Here is an 11,945-nt window from a genome sequence, read left to right on the forward strand (position 1 = left end):
ATTAATATAAAAGGAAAAAATCGAATATAGTTACATAGGACTATATAAACGTTACTTTAAAGGCCTGGTCACACCGCCCGAACGTTGTTGGAGCGGTCGTGGAGCGGTGGGGAAAGAGGGTCGAATTTCGTTCACAAAATTGGGGAAAAATTCGAAAACAAAACTCGAAAACAAAAAATAACAATCGAAATCGAAAACGGTGAACGGTAGCGAGTGGTGGGGATTTTTTTTCTCTCCGCTCCACGACCGCTCCAACAACGCTCGGGCGGTGTGACCAGGCCTTAACATTAGTCTTTGATCGATTAACTAAGAACATTTACATAATATGATCCAAGATTATAGAGGTTTTATTTCCAATGAATAACAAATAATCACATCCAGATTTTTTTTTCAAGCTGATTCATAACTTCGTGTTAGATGCCAGATTTTTCTTACAATTTCGATTTTCGTTTGCTAAATCGAATGAGACTGCAGTATAGATATTTCAGTAGTGTATGGTGTTATCAGATACGTGAGTATGATTGCGCGCGTGTGGATGTGTGTGATGAAAAGGAGGGGGTGGACATAACATTTAATAGCCAAGCTAACATTGAAGAAATCTAAAATAAAATTAGATCATAAAGGTTTAAGCAAATTTCTAAAATCGATCCAAAAAAGTGAAAATGAAGTAGGCCTCCATTCCTTCATTTATTCTACAGTTTCAGTTTTCGAATTCTAATTGCGACCAAATGTGTATTTTCATTCCATCTAAAATCCTATAATCTTGCTCCCCAAGGTAATTAATAAAAGTAATTTGACGATTTAAAGCAATAGGTTAAGCCACCCTTATAGCCCAATGATACAGTCAAACGAACGAAACCGACTCCAGTCCGACCGATGGTATGTCACTGAAAATTATGTATAAGCCTCGATCGGTCTGCAGTCTGTTTCGTTGGTGAGAATGTATACATGGTAAACGAAACCGACTACAAACCGACCTATGATATGTCATTGACAATAATGCGGCTTTGATCGGTCTGGAGTCGGTTTCGTTGTTGTATATACATACGCGAAACCGACTCCAAACCGATGATATGCCATTCGAAATAATGTTTTCGCTTTGTTCGGCCTGGAGTCGGTTTCGTTGGTGTGTCTATATAACCGAAACCGACTACAAACCGACCATTGATATGTCATTCGAAATAATGTATTAGTTTTGTTCGGTCTAGAGTCGGTTTCTTTGGTGTGTATACATAGCCGAAACCAACTCCAAAACGATGATATGCCATTCGAAATCATGTTTTAGCTTGGCTCGGCCTGGAGTCGGTTTCGTTGGTGTATACATACGCGAAACCGACTCCAAACCGATGGTATGCCATTCGAAATAATGTTTTCGCTTTGTTCGGCCTAGAGTCGGTTTCTTTGGTTTGTCTATATAACCGAAACCGACTACAAACAGACCAATGATATGCCATTTGAAATAATGTATTAGTTTTGTTCGGTCTGGAGTCGGTTTCGTTGGTGTGTCTTATAACCGAAACCGACAACAAACCGACAAATGATATGCCATTTGAAATAATGTATTAGTTTTGTTCGGTCTGGAGTCGGTTTCGTTGGTGTGTCTTATAACCGAAACCGACTACAAACAGACCAATGATATGCCATTCGAAATAATGTTTTAGTTTTGTTAGGTCTGGAGTCGGTTTCGTTGGTGTATGAATGTAACCGAAACTGACTCCAAACCAAACAATGATATGTCATTTAAAATAATGCGGCTTTGATCGGTCTGGAATCGGGTTCGTTGGTGTGACCCTAACCGAAACCGACTACAAACCGCCGATACGTCATTGAATATAATGTATTAGTTTTTATCGGTCTGGAGTCGGTTTCGTTGGTGTATCTTATAACCGAAACCGACTACAAACCGACCAATGATATGCCATTTGAAATAATGTATTAGTTTTGTTCGGTCTGGAGTCTGTTTCGTTGGTGTGTCATATAACCGAAACCGACTACAAACAGACCAATGATATGCCATTCGAAATAATGTTTTAGTTTTGTTAGGTCTGGAGTCGGTTTCGTTGGTGTATGAATGTAACCGAAACTGACTCCAAACCAAACAATGATATGTCATTTAAAATAATGCGCCTTTGATCGGTCTGGAATCGGGTTCGTTGGTGTGACCCTAACCGAAACCGACTACAAACCGCCGATACGTCATTGAATATAATGTATTAGTTTTTATCGGTCTGGAGTCGGTTTCGTTGGTGTATCTTATAACCGAAACCGACTACAAACCGACCAATGATATGCCATTTGAAATAATGTATTAGTTTTGTTCGGTCTGGAGTCTGTTTCGTTGGTGTGTCTTATAACCGAAACTGACTACAAACAGACCAATGATATGCCATTCGAAATAATGTTTTAGTTTTGTTAGGTCTGGAGTCGGTTTCGTTGGTGTATGAATGTAACCGAAACTGACTCCAAACCAAACAATGATATGTCATTTAAAATAATGCGGCTTTGATCGGTCTGGAATCGGGTTCGTTGGTGTGACCCTAACCGAAACCGACTACAAACCGCCGATACGTCATTGAAAATAATGTATTAGTTTTTATCGGTCTGGAGTCGGTTTCGTTGGTGTATCTTATAACCGAAACCGACTACAAACCGAACAATGATATGCCATTCGAAGTAATGAATTAGTTTTTTTATCGGTCTGGAGTCGGTTTATGTCAGGTGACTGTAACCGAATCCAACTCCCGACCGACCGATGGAATGTCACTGAAAATATGTGACACGACATTTTCTCCTGCGACTTTGTTCCGGTCTGTGGGCGTATGGGGTTAGAGTCAGGATTGTAATATAGTTGTTTTGGATCAGAATGTAAAGATACGGATTAGGGTTTATATATAGCTTTTAGCCTTTAGTTTTTTATGTTGGCTTCAGGGGCCGTGGGACGGTTTTCAAAGTGAATGTGTGGGGGGGGGGGCTGACCATGCAAAAATAAATCACAATCATATGGTCATTTTTACGTTTTTGGATAGGTTTTTGAAAAAAGGGGGTGCTGAAGCCCTCCCAGTCCCCCCCCCCCCCCGGCTTCCGCAGCCCCTTCGCCGGAGCAAATATCATGGAGCCATTGGAAATAATATCATCCATTTAATCGATCTTTACCATAATCATGCCCTAGAAATCTCTATCATCATTATTCTTGATCATGTTTTATTCTGAAAGGAAAGAAGGTATAGGATCAAACAGCAAATAAACTAATCTCGCATGGCCATGTGATTATCCTTGGAAATTAGCCATTATGAGATTTTGGAATATTCAGTGGGGTATTTAAAAGTAGCGTGTGTCTGTGACGCCCCGGCAACAAGCCTGAACCTCGGGTTGGGAGCTTTTGGTTGAATCGAACTTCCAAGGCAATTTTCTTTCTTCCTTTCTTCCTTCCTTCCTTCCCTCCCTCTCTCTCTTTCTTTCTTTCTTTCTTTCTTTCTTTCTTTCTTCCTTTCTTTCTTTCTTTCGTCCTTCCTTCCTTCTTTCCTTTCTTTCACTCTTTCTTTATTTCTTACTTCCTTTCCATTTTCCTTTGTTTATTTTTCTTCCCCTCTCCTCTTGTCCCCCTGTCTCTACCGCTCTCTCTTTTGACGAGCTGGAGCTGTTAGAAACTACTCAATATTTACCATTCGGGTCCAGGGTATCAATAAAAATGCAACCAATTATACAATTAAGTGTCTAGTAGCAAACCAAAGTGTAAAGTGTTACAATAACATGTTCAATAAATTGTGAATATCAATTGTATCTTGTTATGTTACACCCTAGGGTGGTATTGGTTATATCAAATGAGATAGGAACGTGCCTTGAAATGCATAAAGTACAGTAGAACGTACATTATTTTATTATGCTGGAATTATAATTTTCACGATTTTTTGGGCCTATTAGTCGTGTCATTTTGGCACATGTGAGACATTCTAAAACGCCGTACACAGATGTTCTTTTCGTCTTAGTTTCTCCTACCCATTGGTGGCGGAAGGGGGTCCACCTGAAATTTTGGGATGGACACAGGTAGAAAATTGGACAAGCAAAAAAAAAGGTTTTCACACAAAATTTTAGACGGGGGACTCATAAATTTCAGGGGGGCACAGGAAACAAAATTGACAAGAAAAAAAAGGGTTATCAACAGATTTTTTAAATATTATTATTGTTTTTAATTTATTATTATTATTATTATTTATTTATTTATATTTTTTTTTTTTTGGGGGGAGGGTCTGTTCCCCACCTCAAATTAAGGGGGCAGGCCCCACCCCCCGCTTCCGCTGCCTATGCTCCTACCTCATAATCTCAGATAATTTTTGACCTAATTTCAAATCCTGCCCAATCTGACCAGCAGTCCACAGAGAACATAACACATAATAAAATAAACAAACCCCACGTGAACAAAGGAATAAACAAAATGTAAACATAGCAACAAAAAGCATCGGCGAAAAGAAACACCTTAACGAGTACAATGCACCATAATGGACATATGCTTTGGGGGATTTATCCATGATTTTTCTCTTTTCTTCTCACCAACCCAAGGTTAGTGTACTCGATAATTATTGTGTTCGATTCCAACCCATCTAAACAACACCGATTTAAAACACTCTTTAATAGTTTCATGATCCTGCTTAGAAAAAAATATTTTCTTGAGTATAGTAACACTATTTCACCTTCTGAAATAATCTGTCTACAGTTCGTTCCCTTTCATAATTATCCTATCATTACGGTTATATTATCAGGATTATTATCTGTCATTATCATCATTATCATTGGTAATATTGATTTTTATTATGACTATAATCACTATTGCAATTACTAATACTGCTACAATGTTTTTGATGTTTTGTTGCTGAAAAAAAGATGTCGTTACATTATTCAATGGGAGTTTTTTTCATTTAATATGCCTTTCAATGTATTCATCCTTATTCTTTCCTATCCTATTTCTTCTTCGAATTTCTTCTTCTTTTTCTTCCTTTTCTTTTTCTTCTCTCTCTTCCTCTTCTCCTACTTCTTCTTCCTTCTTCTTATTCCTTCTTCTTTTTACTTCTTCATGTCCTTCTTCTTCTCGCCAGCATGATCATTATATTTCCTTCTTCTCCTCCTCTTTCTTCTTCTGTTCCCTCGATCCTCCTCCTCCTTGGTCCCATTCTCTTTCTCGTCATTTTTCTTCTCTTCCTTCTTCTTTTTCCTCATTCTTCATCTCTCTTACAATGTCTTGGAAGGACTTTTTGCACACTGGCATCGTGGTCTTTCTTACACAGAAGTTGGTATATTCTGCATTATATCCTTCTCTTATCTTCTCTTCTCCTCCTCATTGTCCTCTCTTTGTTCTGTTCCAAAAAGTCATTTCATAGAACTGGCCAATTCAGCCTTAAACAAAATAAAACACAATAAACCTAACGTACCAGCGTACGAAAAGGAGAATCAAATAATATCAGAAAATGAAATCAATATAAATTGAAATAGTACAGTCTGGATCACAATACTACAATATATTTGAGAGAATTTTAGGTGTAAATACATTCCATTGTTCAAATGTGCTAAAAAAATGTAACGCTCACTCACTAAAATAGTCTTTAATGTTATTCGTACATGGCACCCGGCGGTCAACGCCCTCTGTTAGAGCAACATGAGAAAATTTCTCGTCTTTTTTTTCGCGCCTTTTGAGCGCTAAGCCCACCCCGAGGATAAGGGGAGCCAATTTGTAGCAATTTGACATACCTACAAATGACTTATGAAAAAACCCCGTCTTTTCTGAGCTGTAATCCCTTCTATTCATATGCTTCTATTCGTCGCAGTCTTGATATCGTTTTATGCGCTGGGAAATATTCAGGGAACTTCTACTCGTATAGACGTTGTATGACTGGTTTGCCAGCTTACTCACTCTCATTCTTCACTCGCTTGCTCTTTGTGACCCCCCCTTTATAAATCTTTCCTTACGTACATGTATATCATGTATATAGCCTATGCCATGGGGCATCCGAATGTACGTTATCATTTTCATTCACAGTATACACTGCAATGATAACGCCAGTGTTAATTTAACACCAGCCTTGATTCTAGTAGTAACACCAGAGAAGTGTTAAAAAGAGCACTGGTTTTGGCGTTAGGCTAACTAAACACCAGATAAAGCAACACCAATTAGTGTTTAAACAATATCGGTTTGATTTTAAACTGGTGTTGTTTCGACACTGCCTTCTCTGGTGTTTCAGATTCAGATACTGGGCTGGTGTAAGGTTAAATCCGGCATTTATGCAGTGTATATATACCCCCTCTTTGGTCGCATCATAGAGCTATTAAAGGGGTGGTCCGGGCTGAAAGTATTTATAGCTTAATAAACAGATAAATAGAGTAGAACTCACTGAGCAAAGTGCCGAAAATTTCATCAAAATCGGACAACAAATAGCAAAGTTATTGAATTTTAAAGTTTAGTAATATTTTGCAAAAACAGTCCTCATTCAGTGAATATTCATGAGGTGGGCTGATGATGTCACGTCTCCACTTGTTCTTTTGTATTTTATTATATGAAATTAGTTTTTTTCCTCCAAGAACTAGAAAAATTGGATTGACAACTGATTTAGTGCATTAGATATTTATTGCTGCAACTTATTTCATTATAAGGGAGACATATTATTCACACAAGTATGAAATAATGAAAAAAATATGATTATATGTAATAACATAAGAAAACGGAAAGTGGAGATATGACATCATCAGCTCGCCTAATGAATATTCATGACGACTGTTTTCACAAAATATTGCTAAACCTAAACTTCAATAACTTTATTATTTGTTATCCGATTTTGATGAAATTTTCGGTGTTTTGCTCAGTGAAGTCTACTCCGTGTAAGTATTTTCATCCTGGACCACCCCTTTAAGCTCCATGGTCGCATGTCATATTTTGTCACTACTTATGTACCACAATGTGAACCCCCCTTGGGACACTGTGTTAAGGAGGTAGAGAGAGAGAGAGAAACAGAGGGAGAAGAGAGAGGGAGAGAGAGAGAGAGAGGGGGGGGGGGGGGGTGGGGCTCGGAGATAGTAGAGGGGACAGGCTTTGATGAATGGGGGGGGGGGTGAAATTCATTGAAACGGTAAAGAAAAGTTCGAGAGCATGAAACATTTATGAAAACAGGGAGGACAGATACACCATACAGCTGTGAAATATGGCAAATTCACTTGTCGCAATGGAATACTATTTGAAATGACACATTAGACTGTTTAATTTTTAAAGCGATTTCGTTGGCTCCTCTATGTCCATACGATGCAACCGAATGCGCCGAACAACATCGAAATTGAGAAAAAGATCCCGTCTTACTCAACATCGGATACTGCGTTGCCATGGAAACGGGATAGAAAATCCAAACGCTACTTGTAACAGTGTACGATTGACATTGAACATAGATTGAAGTCACTTGTCCCGCGGAAACTGTTTGGGAAAATAATAATATTGAAAGAGAGTTGGGGATTGCGTTGTCCGCCAACACAAGCACGGAAGGATTTACGTGAGAGTATATAGGCGAGGAGTATCATGTCTAATTTTGGAAGTAAGGGTGGCAAGGCCGGGCCCATGACATTTGCTCCGGCGACAGTTGGTACTGTAATAATCGAAATTGAATTCAGAAGAGAATTTTCGGGATTGACAAAATAAACAAGCTATGCATGGGATAACAAGTTCCCTTCCGTACGCCAATGAACAGTAAACCTAAACTGCACCAAAACAGAACACCATAACCAAATAACTAAATAACTTTCTGAATAAAAAAAGTAACTCAGCGCCGAAGAATTCAAACGGCGACAACAGCGATAATAAATCATTCAAGAAGAAAACAAAAACAACAACAAAACAGGATAACCCTCTGTCAGAACATGGACCTATAGTAGGTCCATGGTCAGAACCCCTATTTGAACATGTTGAATACGAATGGACTTTATTCAGCCCAAACTCTCAGCTACTCGAATCAGACCAGATTCATTACCCATGATGCAACATTCTCAGCAGAATAAGTCCCATCTGAATTGTAACCCATTAATTTCACTACTCATTTCGTTCATATTACAATAATTATGTTACCTAAAAGCATAAACACGATAAAAGGTAGCTTTCCTCTGAAAACGCTTTAGTTTCTCTACACAAATAAAATTTTAGGCTAATAATCACTTATATTACTAGTAAATTTTCATAGTTACCTCAAAAGATATATATTTTGGACTAGCCATGTACAACACACAGCCAATAATAGACAACATACATTGTTAGTCAGTTTGCTCTGCCTGAAAAAAAGACCATGCTGTACATAAGTGTATGTTCAACGAATATACATAATTGAGCAGATGCAGTATTTTCTAAGCTACCTCATTGAACATAATGCTGTCGTTCTCGTATCGGTAGAATATTCTGTCTTTATTATGAACCATAAAGTTCTCATAGTAGCAATAGACACCCATAAACGATCCTATTATTTTTTTTTTCATTCTACAGTTCGTATAACTTACCATGCACTTGGAAACAAATTTGTTCGATTGTGATAGCTCTCAACTCCTAAGAGCATCGTTTATGTTATTGATTTGTAATAGTCTTGAAGAAGAGCCGTGGTGTAGTGGTTCTGACTCTCGCCTTGTAAACAGAGGGTCGTGTGTTCGAATCCCACCGCGGTCTAGCGTCCTTTGGCAAGGCGTTAATCCACACTTTGCCACTCTCGACCCAGGTGCTAAATGGGTACCCGGTAGGATGCGAAAGATATTGTATGTTTGATTTTGCCAGCGCCATAATGTGGCTGCGATGAATGCAAGGAATGCTCCCCAGGGAGTGGAAATTGTGCACTTTTCGTGCTTGATTGAAATGAATCCAATGACCGGGGTAATGATATGCTGTAACGCGCTTTGGGCCATACTGGGAAAAGCGCTTTATAAAAATTGGCTATTATTATTATTATAAGGACAATTGCGGTTGTGGTTTCGACTCGCGTGCAACTGTTAAAACCTCAGTTTATTCTTCTCTTCATGTTGTGCCCTTTCTGCGCTTCGCTTTCTTAAAAAGACACAATTTTATGGATTTTATTGAGCATATCCAGTAATAGTTTTTAATTCCTGTTGGAGCCATATAGACTTTGCAGTCTACTGCACAAGTCATCCGTTTATGAGAAGGGGGATAGCGCAGTGAAAAAAAAATAGATTTCGAATCCCAGTTGACTTGAAATATCAACATTTATATGTTGTCTTATTGGATCTTAATAATAATCCGTTTTTATATAGCGCTTTATACATAGGAACGGCGTCTCTAAACGGTCATGCAAATATTTGAATTTTTTCGACGGTATACATGCAGGCCTATACAGGTACTGGATTTTTTTCTTTTCAGGCACGATCCATTACTTTTTAGAAGGAAAATATTGCAATGAAAATATATATTTCGATTCCTAATCAACATAAGTCACTTGAAATATCGTCATAAATATATGCTATTGGTGGATTCAAAAGGGCCAAGCAAACACTTAAATTGTTATCGACGCTGTATATTTTTGTTTCATTTTTATGCACAAACGGCGACATTTGGTACTGTAATAATCGAAATTGAATTCAGAAGTGAATTTTTGGGATGGAGAAAATAAGCAAGCTATGCATGGGATAACAAGTTCCCTTCCGTACGCCAATGAACGGTAAACCTAAACTGCACCAAAACAGAACACCATCACCAAATAACTAAATAACTTTCTGAATAAAAAAAGTAACTCAGCCGAAGAATTCAAACGGCGACAACAGCGATAATAAATCATTCAAGAAGAAAACAAAAACAACAAAACAGGATAACCCTCTGTCAGAACATGGACCTATAGTAGGTCCATGGTCAGAACCCCTATTTGAACATGTTGAATACGAATGGACTTTATTCAGCCCAAACTCTCAGCTACTCGAATCAGACCAGATTCATTACCCATGATGCAACATTCTCAGCAGAATAAGTCCCATCTGAATTGTAACCCATTAATTTCACTACTCATTTCGTTCATATTACAATAATTATGTTACCTAAAAGCATAAACACGATAAAAGGTAGCTTTCCTCTGAAAACGCTTTAGTTTCTCTACACAAATAAAATTTTAGGCTAATAATCACTTATATTACTAGTAAATTTTCATAGTTACCTCAAAAGATATATATTTTGAACTAGCCATGTACAACACACAGCCAATAATAGACAACATACATTGTTAGTCAGTTTGCTCTGCCTGAAAAAAAAGACCATGCTGTACATAAGTGTATGTTCAACGAATATACATAATTGACACAATTGTACAACAAAGACATGAAATAGCTGCTTCCTTATGTTGTCTTTTTCTTTTTTTTTAATAAAGGAATACCATAGGAGGCGTCTATACCCGATTTTCTATCATCTATTGGCAAAAATTAGGATGTAATGTCGGGTGCTTCATCATATTTTCGCTCTTATTCAGAGCAGATGCAAAGACTCGCCGCCTCCAACATGCCTGGAAGCTTTTGAATTGCGATACAGTTATGATTTTAATAAAAGGCCCCTGATGGGGAGAACATGTCGTAAAATAAATGGCCCGGATCGCTGAGTTCTTTTCAAATTGGGGGTGTTATCAAGATACTAGACGCTTAGCTTGGGACGCTTATTGAATGTGCAAATCATGGAGCTAAAGACCATCATTGTCATTGGATATGATGGAATAACATCGCTTAATTCTCATAATGTTCGGAAAGCACGTGGTATTATTCTTCTTTAAGCTACATTGGTGCTTATGCATAGATTGTAATTATAATGCTTTGGCAACTGTTTATGTAGTTCTATAGTATTTTATGCTACAAAATGTACTTGCATGTTTACACAGGATTGCCTATAATGTCGCGCAGTTTTCTGTTCTTTCCTGAAATATTAAATATATATATATCTATATGAATAAATATGTAAATAAATAATCGCAACAGAACGGTCTAAAATACTATTACAAATATTACGTTGTATGTCTTTATTTCGATTCCAACAAAATTATGACCATGCACTGATCTGCATACAAATAAATAATTATGACCTATACGAGCTGGATCATGGGGAATAGTTCAGATATGAATCATAAAACAAGCAATATTTGTAGTTTTTTTGAGAAAAAAAATGGTAGAAATAACATAGGTGACTGTTTAGAGTGTTTGAAGAAAAATAAACATGGACCCCTACCCCAAAATAAAAATTAATTTCGTTAAGTCTCATACTTTGAGTAATAGAGGATGCCTGGGCTCCGTAACACAAAGGTTTGCGATTAATCGCAAATATGCAAGAAGCGCACTGATTGGTCCCTGGTCAGTATTTCAAACCTAATGCGCGTGTAACATTGATATTGATTGGTCAGTTCATTTAGCGATTGATCGCTAATCTTTGTGTTACAGGTTAATACTTTCTCCTACCGATCCTTTACATTTTTGTTTTCATTTCAAGTGATGGACACAGACGCGGACTGGGAAGAAGAAGTCGAAATGAAAGGAAGAGGAAATAAAGAACTTAAACCAATAACTGGTAACCGCCCCCCCCCCATCCACCAATACTCCGGCGTCGCCTCTCATAACATGGATAACAGATGTGCAGTTTAACCATTGTGATGTGTGGTTGTAAAAACGAGAAATTTGCTTTTGTTTAACTTGTCAAAATCAATGCAGTCTACACGAATAGCCTTGATGTGCGTTGAAGGTGTCAGTCTAGATGTATGTTAGTGCGAAAGAACAACTTCACATGTAGGCATTTGAGTCAGCTGATAAAATGAAAAGATTCATGTTGATTTTGTCGATGGAGAAATATTCAAGTAGGCGACCGTTCATGCCAGTAGAAGATACATAACCCAGATACATTTTCAAAAAAAAACATTAGGTAAAAGTACTCTTTGAGGGTAATTATGTGTCCAACCACTGTGTCC

This window comes from Lytechinus variegatus, chromosome 19 (assembly GCF_018143015.1).
Source record: "Lytechinus variegatus isolate NC3 chromosome 19, Lvar_3.0, whole genome shotgun sequence".
NCBI lineage: Eukaryota > Metazoa > Echinodermata > Echinoidea > Temnopleuroida > Toxopneustidae > Lytechinus > Lytechinus variegatus.